Genomic DNA, 20,439 nt, shown 5'->3' on the forward strand with positions numbered 1-20,439 from the left:
TTAGTATGTCGTCCAACAAATTTGAGCAAGGTGTCCAGATAGCTCAACTGGTTAAGAAGGTGATTTGTAAACAGAACTGTGTCAGAGATGCAGGTTTGATTCCAGCTCATGATCCTTTACTGCATGGGTTTCCTGTTTTCATCTCTATCCTTGGCAGAGGTCTGCACTCTCTGAGTGCTTTTCTAGTCTGTAAAAGGTAACGTTTTTTGGTGTGGTAGGTTGCTGCCTTCAGGTTGTTTTTGTTTCCCACAGAGAAGGGAATTTTGAAAACTGTGTAAAACAGAAATTGGTGGAAACAACCTTCTTGACTGTTATTGACTATGGAGATGTGTTGTATATGAAGGCTTCTGCTAATTGTCTTAGCATGCTGGATATTGTTTACCATGGGGCACTGAGATTCATTATCAAATGTGGCCCTCTTACTCACCATTGTGAGCTCTATTCTACAGTTAACTGGACGTCTTTAAGTGCCCGACGTCTCAGTCATTGGTGTTTATTTACAGAACATTTTTGGGGACCGTTCCTTTCTATTTGTCTTGTCTTTTAACAAGGAAACATTAAAGTCACAATCTCCAATCTATGGATGCTCAGCAATTTGTCGTCCCCAAAATACGATTTGTAGTGGGCAAGAAAGCATTTAGGTTTTCTGCACCTGATGTTTGGAATACACTACAATCTCAACTTCAACTTCAAGCCCTTGTTCCACTGACTGAGTTTAAAGTTCTGGTGAAATCATTACAGTCTACCTGGTCTACACCACAAAAACTGCTCAGGTGTGGTCTAGGGAACACGACAGAGCTAAGGTGTTCACCCTGGTTCTACACTCAACAGATCCGAATCTTATCGAGCATCTGTGGGATGTTCCAGGATCAGCCTGATCTAGGTTAAGTAAAGTTAAGTTAAGTAAAAATCTGTTTTGTGTTGTAAACAGAGCTTTTCTGTCCTATGTTTTGGCAGTCAGTTTGGCCATACATGCATATTATTGCTTTCTGGGCTTTGATAGTGGATCACACACATGCAGATCATTCCGTTTATACTACATTAAGTCCAGTGACAGTCACATTACCCCTCAAATCGAACATAGAAAAACACACAGAGCAATTTTTACAGAATATAGCAGCTACTTGATTGAGCTGTAGTGCTGTCACTGAATATTCCTGAGGTGTGCAGAGCATAGCGGTCTGACACAGCACAGAATTTAGAAATTCCTGTTGTTTTTGGGCTCTGTTGATGAAAAGCATTTGAAAATGAAAGCATCTCCAGAATCTGGCAGCAAAAACTTATAAAATGATGAATTGTAATGGTGTAGAAGGTTGAGGATCTCAAACACTTTTTTTTACACAACTTGTTTTCCTGGTACATGTACGTTCAGCATGGTTTTAATGCAAACTTCCCACAGGTGGTTGACAAAATTTACATTTCGTGCACCCTTGCAGATGGGGAAAGGAGGAATTGTCTTTAATCAAACTATTTATCCATTTTCTTGCCCTTATCAGAATCAGAAATACTTTATTGATCCAGGGTTGGTTCTTGGTGGCAGCAGGTGATTCACTCCAGACGTTACTCTCAAAAGCAACACTTTCCAGTTCCTTCTGGGGCGCTCCCAGGCCAGATGAGATTTGTATTTCCCTCAGTGAGATCAGGGTCTTCCTGGGGTCTTCTTCTAGTTGGATGTCCCCAGAAAATACCTGCAGGGAGCTTTCGCTACTTGTAGAGCTATTGCTATAATAAATGGCAAATGATGTTTCTGACTGTAACAATGAACAAACACTTTATATCATGAAGTCAAACTGGGAGCATTTTGAGTTGCACTTAACTGAAATCACAGTAAAATGCACAATAGACACTTGAAATGAAGGTGCTTTGATTTCCAAGTATCCTGTAACATGATTATCCCACTCACAGTATTCATCTTTAACAATCAGCCTGTGTTTTCTTTCCAGTGTGATCTTTAGTATTGATTTGTCACATTCTGTGCAGAGTGATTCCAGGGACTGCGGTGTATGCAGGCCTGCTGGGCCATCAGAAAACCCTTTGTTCAAATATAGTTTTGGACAGGACGGGTGCCATCAATTACACTAATGCCACTGAGCTAAAGTTGGTTCCCTTCCTATTCAGCCCACTGTGTGTTCAGCCAATGGCATCTGGCACATTACACACCCAGCTGTGTGTATGTGTGTGTGTGTGTGTGTGTGTGTGTGTGTGTGTGTGTGTGTGTGTGTGTGTGTGTGTGTGTGTGTGTGTGTGCACTCAGACAGCCTGTATGCTTAGGCAGTAAACCTAGTTGCCTCATTAACTCGCATACCGTCTTATTGGCTCAGCATGTAACGACTAAGGTGTGTGTGTGTGGATGTGACACTGATGTGAATACAGATCATGACTGGTTTTGTAGCGTCATAAACTGTATATGTTATGACTTTTACACACAAATAAATTTTATTTCATTGTCCAGTCCTGCATCATAAACTAGCTTCATAACAGCAGAAGGGTATTTTCATGTGTCCACACCACAGGTCTTTGCTAAGCTCTACTGATGGACAATGACTGCTTTTGAAAGAGCACCGCTGAATGATGCTGGCTTTCTATCACATTTGCATGCATTTTTTAAATTGGCTGACACTGCTGTTTTGCATATTCATGTATTTTGGTGCAGCAGAATGCCATCTCTGAACTCACAACACATCCAGCCTTGAAGAAGATGTTCTACAGCAGCAATATACCACACCGGGTGTCACTTCTACCAGCTAAGAACAGGAAACTGAGGCTACAATTAGCACAGGCTCACCAAAACTGGACAATACAAGATTGGAAAAACATTGTCTGGTCTGATGAGTCTCTATTTCAGCTGCAACATTCAAATGATAGGTCGAGAATTTGGTGTAAACAACATGAAAGCAAGGATCTAACCTGCCTTGTATCAGTGATTCAGGCTGCTGGTGGTGGTGTGATGGTGTATGGGTATTTTCTTGGCACACTTTGGGCCCCTTAATACCAGTTGAGCATTGCTTTAACGCCACAGTCTACCTGAATATTGTTGCTAACCATGTCCATCCCTTTATGACCACAGTGGACCATCTTCTGATGCTGCTTCCAACAGGATAATGCTCCTTGTCACAAAGCTCAAATCATCTCAAACTGGTTTCTTGAACATGACAATGAGTTCACTGAACTCCAACGGCCTTCAGTCACCAGATTTCAATCCAATAGAACCTTTAGGATGTTGTGTAACGCAAGATTGCCTTCATGGATATGCAGCCGACAAATCTGCGGCAATTGTGTGATGCTGTCACATCATCTCTGAGGAATGTTTCCATCATCTTGTTGAATCTACACTGAAGACAGATGTGGTGCATAATGGCTGATGAGTGTATGTATTATCACTGATATGAATTTGTTTTGTCACGTGATTGACCAGCATGGCTTTGTTTTTAAATATGAACCAATGTCCTCACTTATAGTTAACTTAAGTATAAATAAATGTCACAGTCTCATGTTTGGATGCCAATACATCTGCCTGCATAAATCTTATAAACCTGCCAAAATGTGAAAATAGGAATCCTAGGAAGTACAATTTGACCTATTGTGTCTGTCATTATGGTCAGTTTCCATCAGTTCTTGATTTAAGCTATTGTGTGTACTGTCCTATAAGATTTACCTTAATGTATTTCCTGATGTATTTCCTGTGAATGCAGCTGCTGTGACTCTATGGGTAATGGTAACCTGGTCCTGTCTGGCTGGTAAACTGCAATGGCCACTTTGCTGACTGTATCAAGGATCTCTATAAAGGAATAGTTGCTTGCTAACCTAATCACCTGCACATTTATCTGTTAGCTCAGCAGCTAAATACGATGACAGACCATTATGAAGATGGTCACAAGTAATTATTTCTGTTTGTCAGCAGGATTATGGAAACACTATAAGGCTGATTTTCATGAAACTTGGTGGAGAAATGGAGCATTGGCAAAGTAACAAACCATTACATTTTGGATCAAGAGGTGGATCTCTTGAGAATTTATAGGCAGCCTTGGCAGAGGTCTGTGTTCTCAGAGTGCCCTACTACTTTCACTTTGATTGTTGGCTGTATTTATTATAATTGAAGTACACAGATAAGAAGCTAAATCAAATTTATGATGAGATGATGAGACTCAGAGAATAGAGTCACTGCAAACCTCCAAGCAGCAAACGCCACAGTAGAACATTTATGCCAAAAACTGCAGTTCCTCAAATGGCCTCTTGAAGTTGCCTCCAAAATTAATCAGTTCCCATAAATGTCAATGCAAGAATGAGCACCTCTACAACAGGAATAAACATGTTAACAGCATATTAAAACACCAGCTTTGGTCTCTGTAGCTAATTCCTTTGTTCATGACAGCTTCAGAAGGGTGATTTTTTTTATCTACCTCACCAGTTTAAATTGGATTGAAGCTTAAAGTTCCATATAATTAAAGGCGTAGGTGTTTTCAGTAACAGCTCCACTGCTGCTCCACTTCTTTTCCTCGCTGTTGGATTAGCTGGGAGTTAAGAAGAGTCAGGCACTGTCAAGATGATGAAAGTCGCAGCCACCACACTGAGCTTTGAAACGGTAAACCTATGGGTGACATCACAAAGATTTCCCCCATTTTTATATAGAGTCTGTTGAGTGAGATGTATTCGTTTGTCAGTGTCAGAAGTCGCATTCTTCCATTTTTGTCACATTTAGATGGCTACAGATGCTATTTCAGACACTGGCACATATATACCTATAAAATGTGCATATGACCACTGGATCAGACTTGCTACTAGGGATTGAACCCAGAATACTCACAACAGTCTACATTATTGGTCCATTGCAGACTGTTATTGATTTCTGGTAGAACATATAATGTATTCCACCTGCTACTGTAGAATACATTAGCTGACTACTGTTATCAGTGTGAATGATAACAGCTTGCACCCTGTTAATGGAACCACGCAGAAATTAAAAAGAAAAAACATCAATGTTGTGTGCATGAAGAGACGTCAGCTGTACTCAGCGTTCACTCCACATGCCTCTTACCTGCAGCAGTCCTTTTGCTTTTAGCTTTCAGTGTCCTAATGTTTCTCTGTGTCTCATGTTTATTCATTATGATTCATTATTCATCACAATCGTTTGTTTGTTTTGTAAGACAGGCCCTTTTTCTTGTGGGAAATAATGAAAAAGAAGAAAAAAGAAAAAAAAGACGCTGAAATGCTGGATGAAGCTGAAATCTTCATATCAGGTCTGAAGGCTCTCAGAGATGTGCGATAAGAAGCGGTGAGTCACAGCACCTCGAGTCATCGACTCACCTGCTCATTAAAGAACCTGCTCTCAAAGTTTATTCTCTGGTCGCTGTTTCCAGAAGAAACTCACACAGGAAGCTCTCAGAACTGCGCAACAGCAGAAACACTTCCTGCCAGAAGCCGATTAGGAGTCTTCTGACCGGGTGGATTGGTGGATAACCAGTTTAGTGATTCCACTCACTGAGTAATGGAAGTATTGACTGTTGATGTCACTGTGGCAACATGGGCACAAAACACACACACACACACACACACACACACACACACACACACACACACACACACACACACACACACACACACACACACACACACACTGTGTTTTCCTATCCTTGTGGGGATCTACCATTGACTCCCATTCATATCTAACTCCTAACCCTTACCTTAACCCAGACCAAAACAATACCTAACCCTAAAGAAACTTTTTTGCACTTTTACTTTTTTCAGTAACAACAACATGGCCAAGAAAACACTGTTTAGACTCATGGGGACCCAAATGAGGTCCCCACAAATGACATTTCTTTTGGTTTTCCTATTGTTGTGGGGACATTAGGTCCCCACAACAATAGCCAGCACCTGATCACACACACACACACACACACACACACACACACACACACACACACACACACACACACACACTGATTCAACCAGAGAGGAAATGTCCGTCTCCTCAGTCGTCTTCCTCCGTCTCGCTGCTTCGCCTCTGTCTCCTCCATCTCCCTCCCAGCATGCTTTGCCCTGTGTGTCCTTACACTAATAAGCTCTTATCACTATTATGGATAACACCATATTCCACTGTGAGCTCCTTAGCCGAGGTATCTGGCAGAGCTGCTTGAAAGAACTCATTCAGGTGATAAGCACAACTGGGGAAAAACATAATCTGCTCCTTCATCCTCAGCCAAGATTCTGCAGCAGTTTAGCAAATGTAAATAGGTTCCATTCTCATTTAATTAATTTTTATCTTGCTCTATCTAACCTGTTTCATGAATCCAGGCTGCGACAAAGAATAGTCCTGCTCCCTTCTTTTGTCCTGCACCTGTCCTAAATAAAGGAGGTGTTATGCACCCACCTAGCTGCCTGCACCTTCACTGGTGGCTGTAAAATACATAATCTAAGAAGCAACAGAACATCAGACAGCTGGACATGTTTTATGAAATGGTGCACCAAGGTCGGATCTAGTATTTATATCAGAGATTCGTGACTGAAGTCAGATAAACTTGGAGACTTCAGACATGGTTTTAGTAACTCATCACAGTGAGTCTACAAACTTAGGTGGGTTTAAAAAGGTGACTCCAATCCCTCTGACACACTTTAGCAACAGACAAAAAACAGAAACAGTTTTATATCAAATAATCTGTTTCAGGATCCAAGTTAGCTAAAATACCAACATTTCCTGGTCAAGTGTACAGTTTTTCCTCAGTTTTACATCATTACAAACTAAATGTTGTTAGTTTATAATGAGACAATACAAGCAACTTCAAGATGTTATCTTACTCTGGCTTTTTCACTACTTTTTACAGACTAAACTGTGGTTGCTGTTGTGCTGCGGTTTAGAGAGTAGACAGTGCTGTGCTTTAATTGGGTTGCTGACGGTTGGATTTTTGGTTCCTCCAGTTCACACTTGGTTAAATGCCTTAGGCTGGACATGAAGACCCAAATTTATCTTCAACTTTATGTTAACACCTTTCATGATAGCAATCAGTGTAAAGAAAAGGCCAGGTGTGAAGATTTTTGTCCTTTTACAGGCCTTTTCAATTTAAAGTATGTGTCAAAAAACTGATATTCAACACAGAGATAAAATAATAAAAATACAAATAATTTTGTTCGTTTTTTTCTCTCAAGTATTTGTTGTTTGTGCTTAGCCATTTGCTTTCCCTTTACGCCACGTTTTCTTCCCAGATGGCGTCATTTCATGATGATAATGTGCAGATCAAATACATCGTACTGACAGGAGAAATCTCAGCAGAGGGATTGAAACAAATTTGTTGAGACTGAATTGCCTTTTTACTGTAGGAAATCTTTCATAGACAATAACTGATGAAGATGAAGTGAATGAATATCCCACAGAATAAGACTAGACTGTGTTTTACATCGAGATTGACTCACATTTTGTGTGGATCCCTCTGCAGACATCCTGCAAACTGTCTGCACTGCAACCGCACCAACTCTACATGTCCAAACAACTGCTTGTTTAGAGGAGAGACTGTAAAAGGTAGATTGTTGGTCATCCACACCTTTATATTATGTAAAAAAAATATGTAAAAATGGAAAGCATGAATGGGCATCCTGATCATACATATTCTGCGCTGCGACTAGAATTTTCAAAATGAACACCATACTCTATTTGAAAAAGTCTTGAAACTCTTGACTGGGACCATAATCTCAATAGGAAAAAGGTTTACTGAGGTAATACATCGAAAACTCAAGTCTTTTTGTTATGGACTTCTATACATTCTGACTTCTTTTTGCAACCAGAGGAGTCGCCCCCTGCTGGCTCTTAGAAAGAATGCAGGTTTAAGATACTTCCATGTCTTCACTTTTCAGACCTGGAGGCTGTGCTAATCTGTTTTATATAGTCTTTGGAATTAACTCATTTTGGATGAGATACGTGAATCATCCATTCATCATTTTTCTGCTCCTTATCCAGAGTCAGGCTGTGGTGGAAGCAAGCTAAGCAAAGCATTGCAGATATCTCTCTTGCAAAAACTGAACAAGAACAGCCATTTCCAATAATCAGGAAATTAACAAGTTTGACAGTAGATAAAGCAACGCGACAGGCTATCGGCTACGTTAGGAGGTAGCCACAGATTACCATAAATCAAGAAATCTGGAAAACAACATGAAATATTGCTTTAAGATCTGGACTTTGTGAGCTTTAAAAGTGGCAAAATTCATAAAACAGAGAAGAACATAAATGCAAAAGATTGTTGTCAAAAAAGTGACCCACATATGTGTTTTTTTTTTTTGAAATTTTATTTTTATTTGTATTTTTGCAATTTTAACAGGTAATGGCAAACATTTAAACTTGAACTTATCGTGAACTGATAGGCCGACAAAAACTAAATAAGTACATGCATACAATAAAAAAAATAAAAAACAGTCAGGCAGATTTCAAAGCTATCAGTGTGTAACAGTTCTGATTGTAGCCCGTGCTGTTCCAGAGGGCAGAAAGTCATTTATTTAGAGATAAAATTTCTCCATTTCCTCCAGTAGAGTTCTCCTTTTTCTGATGCTTGCCTTAAAGAAAAAGTCATTCTCTCCATTGTGTGTATTTCGTTTGTTATTTCGATCCAATCCGAGATATTGGGTGGATCTTCATTCAACCATTTTCGTGTAATGGCCTTCTTACTTGCAGCTTGTAAAATTTGTAGAAGGTATCGGTCTCCTTTTCTTAATCCAGTTGGTAAATTTCCTAAATAAAATACTGAAAATGTCTCTTCCAATTGTAGTCCAAGTATCAGTTGTATATTTCTATGCACTTCTGTCCAAAAGGTGGCGATATTGGGACATTCCCAAAAAATGTGAAAGTGCCCAGCTGTCATTTGACCACATTTCCTCCAACAGGTACCGTTTACTGGCAATTTTGTCTGTTGAGCCTTAATCTTTGGGGTATTAAAAAACCTTAATGTATTCTTCCATGTGAATTCCCTCCATAGCTCAGAGCAAGAAGTAGTTGTGATAGTTTTACATATGTTTAACCACTCCTCTTCAGTTAATTTAATTCCAGCTTCTTTTTCCCATCTTTGTTTAATGTAAGTTGTAGAGAGTTTCTTTTCAGATTGTAAAATAGAGTATACAGAAGAAACTTGTTTTTTGGAAAGCTTCCCTCTACAGACATCTATGAGTAACAGAATTAAGGGAGATTTTTCCTGATTTTTCCTCATGATGTCTGCATTAAAGTGATGTCTTAATTGAAGATATCTGTAAAAGTCTTCCCTCTCCAAATTATACATTTCTGATAGTTGTTGGAAGGACATAAGTCCTTTGTCATTAGATATTTTCCAGTATGCTGTAATACCTTTAGTGCACCAGCATTTAAATCTGCTATCTAATTTTGCTGGTGTGAATGTTTCATCATATGCTGGCCAACTCAGAAGCTTTGCATGACTCTCTACTGTTTTGTCTTTAATTTCTTTAAACCAAATTTTGAGTGATGTCCTTATCCATGGAGATACTTTAGGTATTAATGAATGTAATAATCGTTTATCTCCAAGAATAGCTGGGAGAGGTAATTTAACCTCAGCCTGATCAATTTCTTTCCATCTGGCATCACATGAAGGGTCACACCATAAAATCAAGATTCTGATCTGCGCAGATTTATAGTAATTTTCAAGACATGGAAGAGCTCTACCACCTTCTTTTTTGTTAATTGCAAAGTCTCAAATTTTATTCTTGGTCTGCGTTTGTTCCAGATGAATTTTGAAATTATTTTGTTCCATTCATTAAATTGCTTGGAGGAGACTTCAACTGGCAATGCCAAAAATAGGTAAAGCAGTTTGGGCAATATGGTCATTTTTATCAGTTCTATTCTGTTGTACATATCCATTGGAAGTAATGACCACCGTTCCATTTCAGATTTTATGCTGTTTGTTAACGGATCATAGTTATGTTTACTAATTTCTGTTAAATCTTTTGGGATATTAACTCCTAAATATTTGATTATGTTTTTATTCCAATTACATTTTAAATTTTTTTGTATTTTTCTACTTGGGGTATAATTGAGTGTCAAAATCTGGGTTTTAGTGAGGTTTACTTTGTAACCAGAATATTCCCCGTATGTTTTAAGTAAAGATAATAATGATGTTAGGCTAATTTCAGGTTTGGTCAGAGTCATTAAAATATCGTCAGCGTATAAACATATTTTGTATTCTGCGTTATGAATTGTGACCCCCATTACATTTTGTGATTCTCTGATGGCTTGCGCCAACGGTTCAATGAATAAAACAAACAGGGTTGCGCTCATTGCACATCCCTGTCTACAGCCTCTTCGCAATGTGACAGAGTCTGACAGATCTCCGTTAATTTTTATCCTGGCCGTAGGTGAACTATAAAGAGATTTTAGGCATGTGATAACTTGGTTATTGAAGCCAAATCGTTTTAAACACAGATATAGAAAATCCCAGCTGACGGAATCAAATGCCTTTTCGGCGTCAAGGCTGAGCACAACAGATTCTGTGTTTTTCATGTGATGAATAAGATTAAGCGTTCTACGTATGTTATCATGTGTCTGTCTACTTTTAACAAAACCTGTCTGATCTGTGTCTATTAATTCTGGAATTATATCTTCTAATCGTTTGGCCAATATTGTTGTAAATATTCTATAGTCTATATTCAAAACTGATATGGGTCTGTAGGAGCTACATTCAGTTGCATCTTTCCCTGATTTGGGTATTACGGAGATTAGAGCCTGATTCCATGATGACGGTATTTCCCCACCTTCAAGAATATAGTTAAAACAACGTTGTAATATTGGTGATATTATTTGTATGAAACATTTGTACCATTCTGATGGGAAACCATCAGGACCTGGCATTTTGTTCCCTTTTAAGCTTAATATTGTCTTGTTAATTTCTTGTTCTGTTATTTGTCGAGTGAGTGTTTTATTTTGCTCTGTACCTATAGAGGGTAAGTCTAATGAGTTTAAGAAATGTTCTATGATATTGTGATCTTGTACTGGTGATTGTGAGTATAAGTTGGTATAGTAAGAAACAAAAGATTTTTGTATATCATCCAGGTTATATTGCATTTTGTTAGTTTGTGGATTTTTTATTTTATGAATACAACGGTTTGCTTCTTGTTTACGTGTCCTCCAAGCAAGTAATTTCTTGGCTTTGGGTCCGTTCTCGTAATAATTTTGTTTTATGAATGTAGCTTTCTTGACGACCTGGTTTTCATATAGTTCATCTAAAGTTCGTTTAATTGAAGTTAAGTGTTGTAAAATCTCTGGATTATTATTTTTCATATGTTCTGCTTCTAAAAGTTTTAGTTCCATTACTTTATCAAATATTTGTTTATCTTTTTGTTTTTTCCTGTTTGAAGACCACATTATCAATTTGCCTCTCAGAACGGCTTTTGCAGCGTCCCATAGCACACTTGGGGAAACGTTTTCATTATCATTATGATATATATAATCTTCGAATTCCTTTTGAGTATATTTATGGAATTCTGTCTCATTAAGAAGACTGCAGTTGAGCCTCCAAACCCTTTCTTTTTGTTTAGTATCCAAATGTATTGTTAGGTAAACTCCAGCATGATCTGAGATATCTCTGACCCCTATTTTGCAATCAATTATCCTATGTCTTTCAGAATTTGGTAAGAAAAAGTAATCTAATCTGGAAAACATTGAGTGGGAGTGGGAAAAAAAGGTAAATGTTTTTTCATGTGGATTTAAATCCCTCCATATATCTATCATACCTAATTCTTTCAGTAGTTTTTTAGCATGTATTGCTTCTGGTTGCATCTTTTTTTATTAGTTGAGGCGTCTAAAGAAGGATTTAAGTGAATATTCCAGTCTCCCCCACATATTACAACTCCTGCCATTTCAACACATAATAAGTCAAGAATCTTTTTAGTCAGTTGTTTATCACTTTTAGGTGGGCGATACACATTTAGCAATGTAACTTCCCTATGATCAATGAAGCCCTTTACTAAAATGTATCGTCCTTCGGCATCAGCTATTTGTGAGGTTAACTGGAAACTCACGTGATTTGAGATTAGTATTATAACTCCTCTTGAGTTTCCTGTTTTGCAAGAGGAATAAAATGCATGTTTATACCATCTTTTAAATTTTCATGTTCAATGTTTGGGAGATGTGTTTCTTGAATAAATATAACATCCTGCTTTTCGCGCCTCATCTTTGCAATAACTTTACTTCTTTTTACGGGATTGTGTAGTCCATTTACATTTATGGTAATGAAGTTATATCTCTGTCTTGACATTTATTTTACCAGAAATAATAACATAATCATCTGAATTATACCTCCAGAAAATAAAAAGAAGGAAAATGTCGGTCTATCAAATGAACATTGAAAACAGGTAACATGAAAAACAAACCATAACACAAGAGACTTCCAAATGTGAAGTGAATTATTCACTTCCGGGTTGAGAGGGTGATCCTCTGAAAACAAAGGTGTTCCTCTCAGTACAAGCTGTGAACTCTGCTTTATGTAAAACAGAACAACGTGCATGGGCGAAAATATAGACATGCATTTCCCAGCAGGGGTCGGGATTACTCATATTGTTAACGAGTTGAGCACGTTATGGTAGCCATTTATAAGACAATAATGAGCAAACCTTATTAGTTGCCATTTTCGTTGCGTCGGAATTCTTTTAACTTTTCCTGAATGCGCTTGACTCTTTCCTTTTTGCGTCGTAAGGTGCCCTCATTTTGCCACGCAGATTGTGTCATTCTCAGTCCAGAAGACTCTTGAGGCTTGGTTGTTTGAGCAAAAATGTCGGCGTCAATCATTCCTCTTCTTTTCAGATCCGCAGCAGCGTCTGGGGCGTCTTTGTAAACCACCGGGCCTGTTTGGTAATGGACGCGGAGCCGCGAAGGGTGAAGCGTCTGGAAACTTATTGTTTTCTCTTTCAGTATCTTTCTGATTGGGGCGTAAGCCTTTCTCTTTGCCAGGGTGTCACTGGTATAATCTTGTTCGAAGAAAACCCTTCGTCCTCGAAACAGAATGTTCCTTTTGCTCCATGCAGAAGTAAGCACAAGCTGTTTGGTCTTAAATTCGAGAAAACATAGAACAATTGATCTTGGGTTTGCGCTTTGGGGAGGTTTGGTGGCGAGCGAGCGGTGGCATCTTTGTATTCCGAGGGGGGTGTCGGGAAGAGCGAGTTCGGTTTTAAGAAAATTCTCCACAAATCCAAATATATCGTCTTTTTCGGCCCCCTCCTCAATGCCGTGTATCCTCAGATTGTTTCTTCTTGAGCGTGCCTCCAAGTCTTCGAGCTGTGTTTGGAAATGTTCCTGCAGCTCAAGTGTGTGAGATAGCACCTCTCTCGCATCCGCACTGAAAGCCTCGACTTCGGTGACTCTGAGTTCGGCTTCTTCTACCCTGCTAGTCACGTTTTTGATGTCGGATTCAATCATCCCGAGTCGATTGTTCATTTCTCCTCTAAAATCACTGAGCTCTTGTTTAAGTTGGCAGGTGGCTTCTGTTAGCTCCTTTGTAATATCAGCGCGTACTTTTTGTATTTCGGCGATGATGCTAATCTTCATGGCCTCCATGCTATCGGTGTCAGTTAGCAACTTGCTATCACATGTGTTATCCTCACTTTCACTCTGTGATTCCACGTCTTCTTTAGTGTTGCTCACTGATGTTGTTCTTCTCGTTCTTCTTATATTTGCCCCTGGCATTCCTTTCTGCAACTTTCTAATCACGAAAATACTAATAAACCATTAGGGGAAGCTGACCCGCTTGGAGCTGGTGAATTATGCGTCCGCTCTCCGTTCCGCCATCCGGAAGCCTCCCCACATATGTGTTTTACATGTTTAATTAATTTGATTAATGCTCAGTATTTGCATTCATTTATTGTAGTAGCAGTCGTAGAAGTATTTTTTATGCAGTTAGTTGAATGTGCTTCACCTAACTGGATCAAAACAACTGCAGCTGTGAAATTTTCCTGGAAAGTCTTTCCACTCCTCTCCCTGTCAGGTTAACCTTGGATGAAGACATCATCCTGTTGAGGGTCAGCACGACCCACAACAGGATCTGGTTCAAACTGATCAAACTCAGTCAGTCTCACAGTAAACACAGGAGAGCATCAAAACATCATGTGACACTCACTCTATTTCTATTGTATACATTCAGTTATAGTTATCCTTACTCATTAAGTAACATAGTTATGATAAATATGTTCACTGCAACCACATGCTGTTCACATCAGTTGATGCATATTGGCCCCAAATATTCAGTATTTGTGTTATTAATTGATTCCTAGAGGATATTATATTTTCCTCTCAGAACAGGGGATACTTGTGTGATGTTTGTGGTTCTCTTCCTGTGGGTGGACCTGTGGCCACTTGTCTCTGTTCAGTTCTGGATCTTACTGCAGTGGAAACCCAACAACATGAAGGCAATCACAAGGCAGGCTCGCTCTAAAAGATATGCTCCTTCACTTCAAATGGCGCCATCATTTTCAAAATGAACATCATGCTGAATCTGAAGTCTTCAAACTCTGGACTGAGACTGTAAACCCATTAGGAGGACATTAATGTGAAGGTACACCTCAAACTGAGAGTTACTGATTTCAGATTGTACTTCTACTGCAGCACTGAACACTGCAATCATTTCATCAGGGGTGTCAAACTCATTTTAATTTAGGGGCCACACACAGTCCAATTTAATCTCTAGTGAGCCAGAATGTAAAATCATAGCATAACAACCCGTAAATAACAACTTCAAAACGTTCGTGTTTAGTTGGACCATCATTTATTTTTCAACAGGACAATGACCCCAAACACACCTCCACCTGCTGCCTCAGATGACCTGGCCTCCACAGTCACCTGACCTAAACCCAGTCCAGCTGGTTTGGGATGAGATGGACCACAGAGTGAAGGCGAAAGGGCCAACAAGTGCTCAGCATCTCTGGGAACTCCTTCAAGACTGTTGGAGAACCATTTCAGGTGACTACTTCATGAAGCTCATCCAGGGAATGCCAAGAGTGTGCAAAGCAGTAATCAAAGCAAAGAGTGGCTATTTTGAAGAATCTAAAATATAAAACATGCTTTTACTTATTTCACACTTTACTACATAATTCCATATATTTTCACTCACAGTTTTGATAAAGAAAGTTATATCTCAGAGAAGACTTGCTCCTTGGTATAATTCCCAGCTGCGGACTTTAAAGCAGCCATCCCGAAAGCTGGAAAGAAAGTGGTATTCCACTAATTCTGAGGAAGTGTATGTGGCTTGGAAAAATAGTCTAGTAATCTATAAAAAAGCTCTTCGTAATGCCAGGACAACTTATTATTCATCTTTAATAGAGGAGAACAAGAACAACCTCAGGTTTCTCTTTAGCACTGTAGCCAGGCTGACAAAGAGTCAGAGCTCTGTTGAACCTTGTATTCCTTTAGCTTTAACCAGTAACGACTTCATGAGCTTCTTTACACATAAAATAGTTATGATTAGAGATAAAATTAATCTGGCCCTTCCTACAAATGTCACAGATGCTTTTGAATTGGCTGTTAGACCTGATGAATATTTAGAATTCTTCACTCCTATATGTCTCTCTGAACTAATTTCAACAGTTTCTACATCCAAACCATCAACATGTCTTTTAGATCCTATCCCAACTAGACTCTTCAAGGAGATTTTACCTTTAATTAATTCTTCAATGTTAGATCTGATTAATCTCTCTCTCGTAACAGACTATGTACCACAGGCTTTTAAGGTTGCTGTCATCAAACCTTTGCTTAAAAAGTCCACTTTAGATCCAGATGTGTTAGCTAACTATAGACCAATATCCAACCTACCATTTCTCTCTAAAATTCTGGAAAGAACAGTTGTAAATCAATTATGTGAACACTTACAAAGGAATAATTTGTTTGAAATGTTTCAGTCAGGCTTCAGAGTGCATCATAGCACAGAAACAGCTCTGGTGAAAGTTACTAATGACCTTCTCATAGCATCAGATAATGGACTAGTCTCTATACTTGTTTTGTTAGATCTTAGTGCAGCGTTTGACACAATCGACCACATAATTTTATTACAGCATCTAGAACATTCAATTGGCATTAAAGGGACAGCACTGGACTGGTTTAAATCCTACTTATCAGATAGGTTCCAGTTTGTGCATGTCAACAATAACTCTTCTGAGCATACTAAAGTTAATCATGGAGTTCCTCAGGGTTCTGTCTTAGGACCGATACTTTTCACGTTATACATGCTTCCTTTAGGCAATATTATTAGGAAGCATTGTATTAACTTCCATTGTTATGCAGATGACACACAATTGTATTTATCTATGAAGCCAGATGAAACTGATCAGTTAGCTAGACTGCAAGATTGTCTTAAGGACATTAAAACCTGGATGACTTTTAACTTCCTACTGCTAAATTAAGACAAAACTGAAGTCATTGTATTTGGCCCCAAACATCTTAGAAACTCGCTTTCAAAGCAAATAGTTACTCTGGATGGCATCACATTGGCCTCCAGTACTACTGTGAGGAATCTTGGAGTTATTTTTGACCAGGACATGTCCTTTAACTCGCACATAAAGCAAGTCTGTAGGACTTCCTTTTTTCACCTGCGTAATATTGTAAAAATCAGGAACATTCTGTCTCAGAGTGATGCAGAAAAATTAGTTCATGCTTTTGTTACTTCCAGGCTTGACTATTGCAATTCCTTATTATCGGGTTGTCCAAATAGCTCTCTCAAACATCTACAGTTGATCCAAAACGCTGCTGCGAGAGTACTGACAGGAGTTAGCAAAAGAGATCATATTTCCCCTATATTTGCTTCTCTTCACTGGCTTCCTGTTAAATCCAGAATAGAATTTAAAATCCTTCTTCTGACATATAAAGCTCTTAATAACCAATCTCCATCATATCTTAAAGATCTGATAGTACCATATTATCCTAGTAGAACTCTTCGCTCTCAAACTGCAGGCTTACTTGTTGTTCCTAGAATTTCTAAAAGTAGAATGGGAGGCAGAGCCTTCAGTTATCAGCGCCTCTCCTGTGGAACCTGCTCCCAGTTTGGGTTTGGGAGGCAGACACCCTCTCTATTTTTAAGAACAGGCTTAAAACGTTCCTTTTTGACAAATCTTATAGTTGGGGCTGACTGGGTGACCCACAGGGGTTCGGCTTGTGTCTTCATTTGCACAGCTGACTCCCTCTTGGTCGTCCCTTCGTTCTGCCTCTAGTCATGCTGCTATAGGCCTAGGCTGCTGGGGGACTTCTCTTGATGCACTGAGCCCTTCTCTATCTACCTTTACATTTAATATGTATACCGTTATTGCAGTACATTCACTCTGTTTCCCCCTGTGCTATTTCTCCGAGTGTCCCTGGTCCCAGAGCTGGATGCTTCAGATCTGCGGTCGATGTTCCACCAACTGGTCCAGTCTCCATCATGTCCACTGTGGGATGCTGCTGCTGACCTTCCTCCACCCCTCTGCTTCCAACTCCCCTTTTCCACCAGTCAACTCTGCATTGCCTTCACTATACTTGTTATGCTAACTTACATACTGTTTGAATTTTACTGCTAGTTATATATGGAGTATGTTTAATGTCAGAGCCGTACATCATAAGAGTAAACTATGAGTCAGTTTTCAATGTTAGCTTATACTTTGTCTGTGTCACATATCCTGTCATGCATGTATCCAAATGTGTGTTGTGTTTTCCTTGCTTTCCCACCCCTCCCTCTTCTCCCATCCCTCCCCCTTGCCCTCCTCTGTCCCTCTCAACCCGCCCGGCCAGCAGGCAGATGGGTCGCCCCTATATAGAGCCGGGTTCTGCTCGAGGTTTCTTCCCTGTTAAAAGGGTGTTTTCCTTGCCACTGTCGCCTTTGGGCTTGCTCTGGGGGTCAGGCATATGGGTTCTGTAAAGCGTCTTGAGATGATTTGACTGTAATTGACGCTATATAAATAAAATTGAATTGAATTGAATTGAATTGAATGCCTTTAGTAAGAATTTACAATGAAGAAAAGCCATTGACTGTGAAGGTGTGTCCTAACTTTTAAATGATGGTGTACATACACACAAAAACCCACAAACTCAAACCCACAGCAGCAGCAGACTCTTGGCTCAGTTGTGTGTCACCGGCTGCTCTCTCAGCGGTTCAAGTCGGTGTCGCTCCAAAAAGCATCTTGGCTCTACATTTGTAAACCATCGAATTCTCTTTCTCATTGTTGACAGAAACATCACTTTTGTTGAAACACCAAACAGGGATTTGAAGCGTGTCAAATATTGACTAAGACAGAGCAAGAAGAGATGGAGGGAAGCGTTCATCTGACACGAGGCAGCGGATTACAGGGAGGAAGACCACCTGTGTGTGAGCAACTGTTTCTGTGGCTTTATCTAGATGATGATACTAGATGATGTTAAAAGACACTTTAGCAAACAGAAGCACCTCAGCTTTATCTCGCAAGTGAGGCAGCCTGCAGCCGGCTGATGGTTAGTAATTGTAATGACTCACAGCTGAACCTGTCTGCATCAGCTGTTTAGCTGAGGAGATGTTTAACAGAAGGGACGCACCTTCAGCAGACTGAGGAAACTTTAGTTTAGGTCTGTGATGACCTTCAGTAGATCAAGATGGAAAGTTTCTCCTCAGAGCTGATTTGATTTGTGATATTTTCATACTTAGCATAATGTTATTTGGATTTGATAGCAGCTTGTAAAGGTAAACATATAATTCACTCTAATTAAACTCAGCGTGATGCATATGACTTTAGGCTGCTCACATTCTAAAACCCCCCCATGAACTCTTCTATCAACTTTCACAGTACATTTTGATTAGAAAAAAAAGCCAATTAGATCTAAAGCAACTGATTATTTTTTGTCTTGCATTGGCTTACTATACTTTCTATTACAGCATTTCTTTGTAATCTGCCAAACATATAGATCTACAGGTGTGTCCACATGAACACAAACTTTCTGCATCTGATTGAAAGAATCCCCTGAAAGAATGGGGTGCTCTTTGCTCAGTTTCAGTATTTTAAGATGACCAGACTTAGAAAACATGGCATTTTAGATCCACAGTACCTACTTTTTCTGTCATAGTGTTTCTACTTTTTAGCTGTAGTGAGAACAAATCATCATCTAGTATCTTATCAAACTTTGCTTATTGGTGGTAACTGCAGCCGAGCGGGCTGGATCCGGCGTGATCAATCGGGACGCACATAATATCATTGGTACAGGTAATGGGCTTTTCCCCCTTCCCTTTTATGTGATGTGCAGCGCATTTAGTGACACCCTGCTTTACTTTGTTTAGTGATGCTGGGAGACGGGTCGCTCCGTTCAGCGTGCCGTGGGTGCTTCTGTGACGACGGGGTAAGCTATGCGGTCCGCATTATGTGATCTGATGTGTTAACTGGTCCCTGATTTTGTGTGGTTGCTGCAGTTTATTTGCTGCTGCTGTCATTGGATCTCCTCCGCCTGCATTGCTTCTACGCTGCGCCACAGCTAACTGGGTATGTATCACTCAATGAGGAAGTGATTAATGAAGTCCAGGTGAAGTTATTTAATGACAATTCTGCTTAATTGTCTACCTGCAATGGCTGCTGCGGCGGCAGCCGCAAACGCCGATGGACAGCTTAAATCGTCATGAATCCGCCGAATTTGCATAGGAACTTAAAGAATGTCCGGTGGCCGAAGCGGCGGCCGCGGCGGCGGCCGCAAACGCCGATGGACAGCTTAGATCATCATGAATCCGCCGGTATAAACCACTTTCAGATGTGATTACCACAGCGGGTTTCGCTCGTGGTGAGCGGCACGAAAAACATGACGACATCGTGTTGGTGCGCACAAAACCGAAACAAAAACTGACGTGACAGTTTCACGAATCCCCGTGAGACCGGGCTGCTAGATATGGAGATGAATGGACTGAAAACAACACAATTTTCAAATACAAGAAGGAAAAAACTTTGTCATTCAAATGAGACAGATGTAGGACTAGCGGCAATGGTATGCAGAATTATGGACCCCACGCCCCTATTTTCATTTAATATTTTTATACAGTTATTTTGTATGTTTATATGTTCTTGATCAGAAATCACTTCAGCAAATGCAACTAGTGTAAACATGAAGGTCCAACTTCAATTTTCCACTAGAAATTAAGACGGGCACGGACGATAGATAAAGGGGGTCCTTTATTGGGGTACAACGTACGGGCACACATATGTCAATGAGCAGACCGAGCAGGAAATGTGACAGTAGCTAGGCGAACGTGTCTGTATTCTTTTGCATCTGTATCTGAAGAGATAAGATGCATTAAAGGAACTTCAAACTCATGCATGTTTGGAGCCCTTTTCTGTCTGAGTGTGCAACACAGACACATTGCGTGTTCATCAGTGCTCACAATAAACTAATAGTTTACAATTCCTATTGTCTTACCAGCAAATATCTGCAGGCAAGACAAAACTACGTTCATTATTTTTAGTTTCTATAGCCAAGCTTGCAGCTGACAAAAAACT

The sequence above is a fragment of the Acanthochromis polyacanthus genome, chromosome 10, assembly GCF_021347895.1.
Source record: "Acanthochromis polyacanthus isolate Apoly-LR-REF ecotype Palm Island chromosome 10, KAUST_Apoly_ChrSc, whole genome shotgun sequence".
NCBI classification, from domain to species: domain Eukaryota; kingdom Metazoa; phylum Chordata; class Actinopteri; family Pomacentridae; genus Acanthochromis; species Acanthochromis polyacanthus.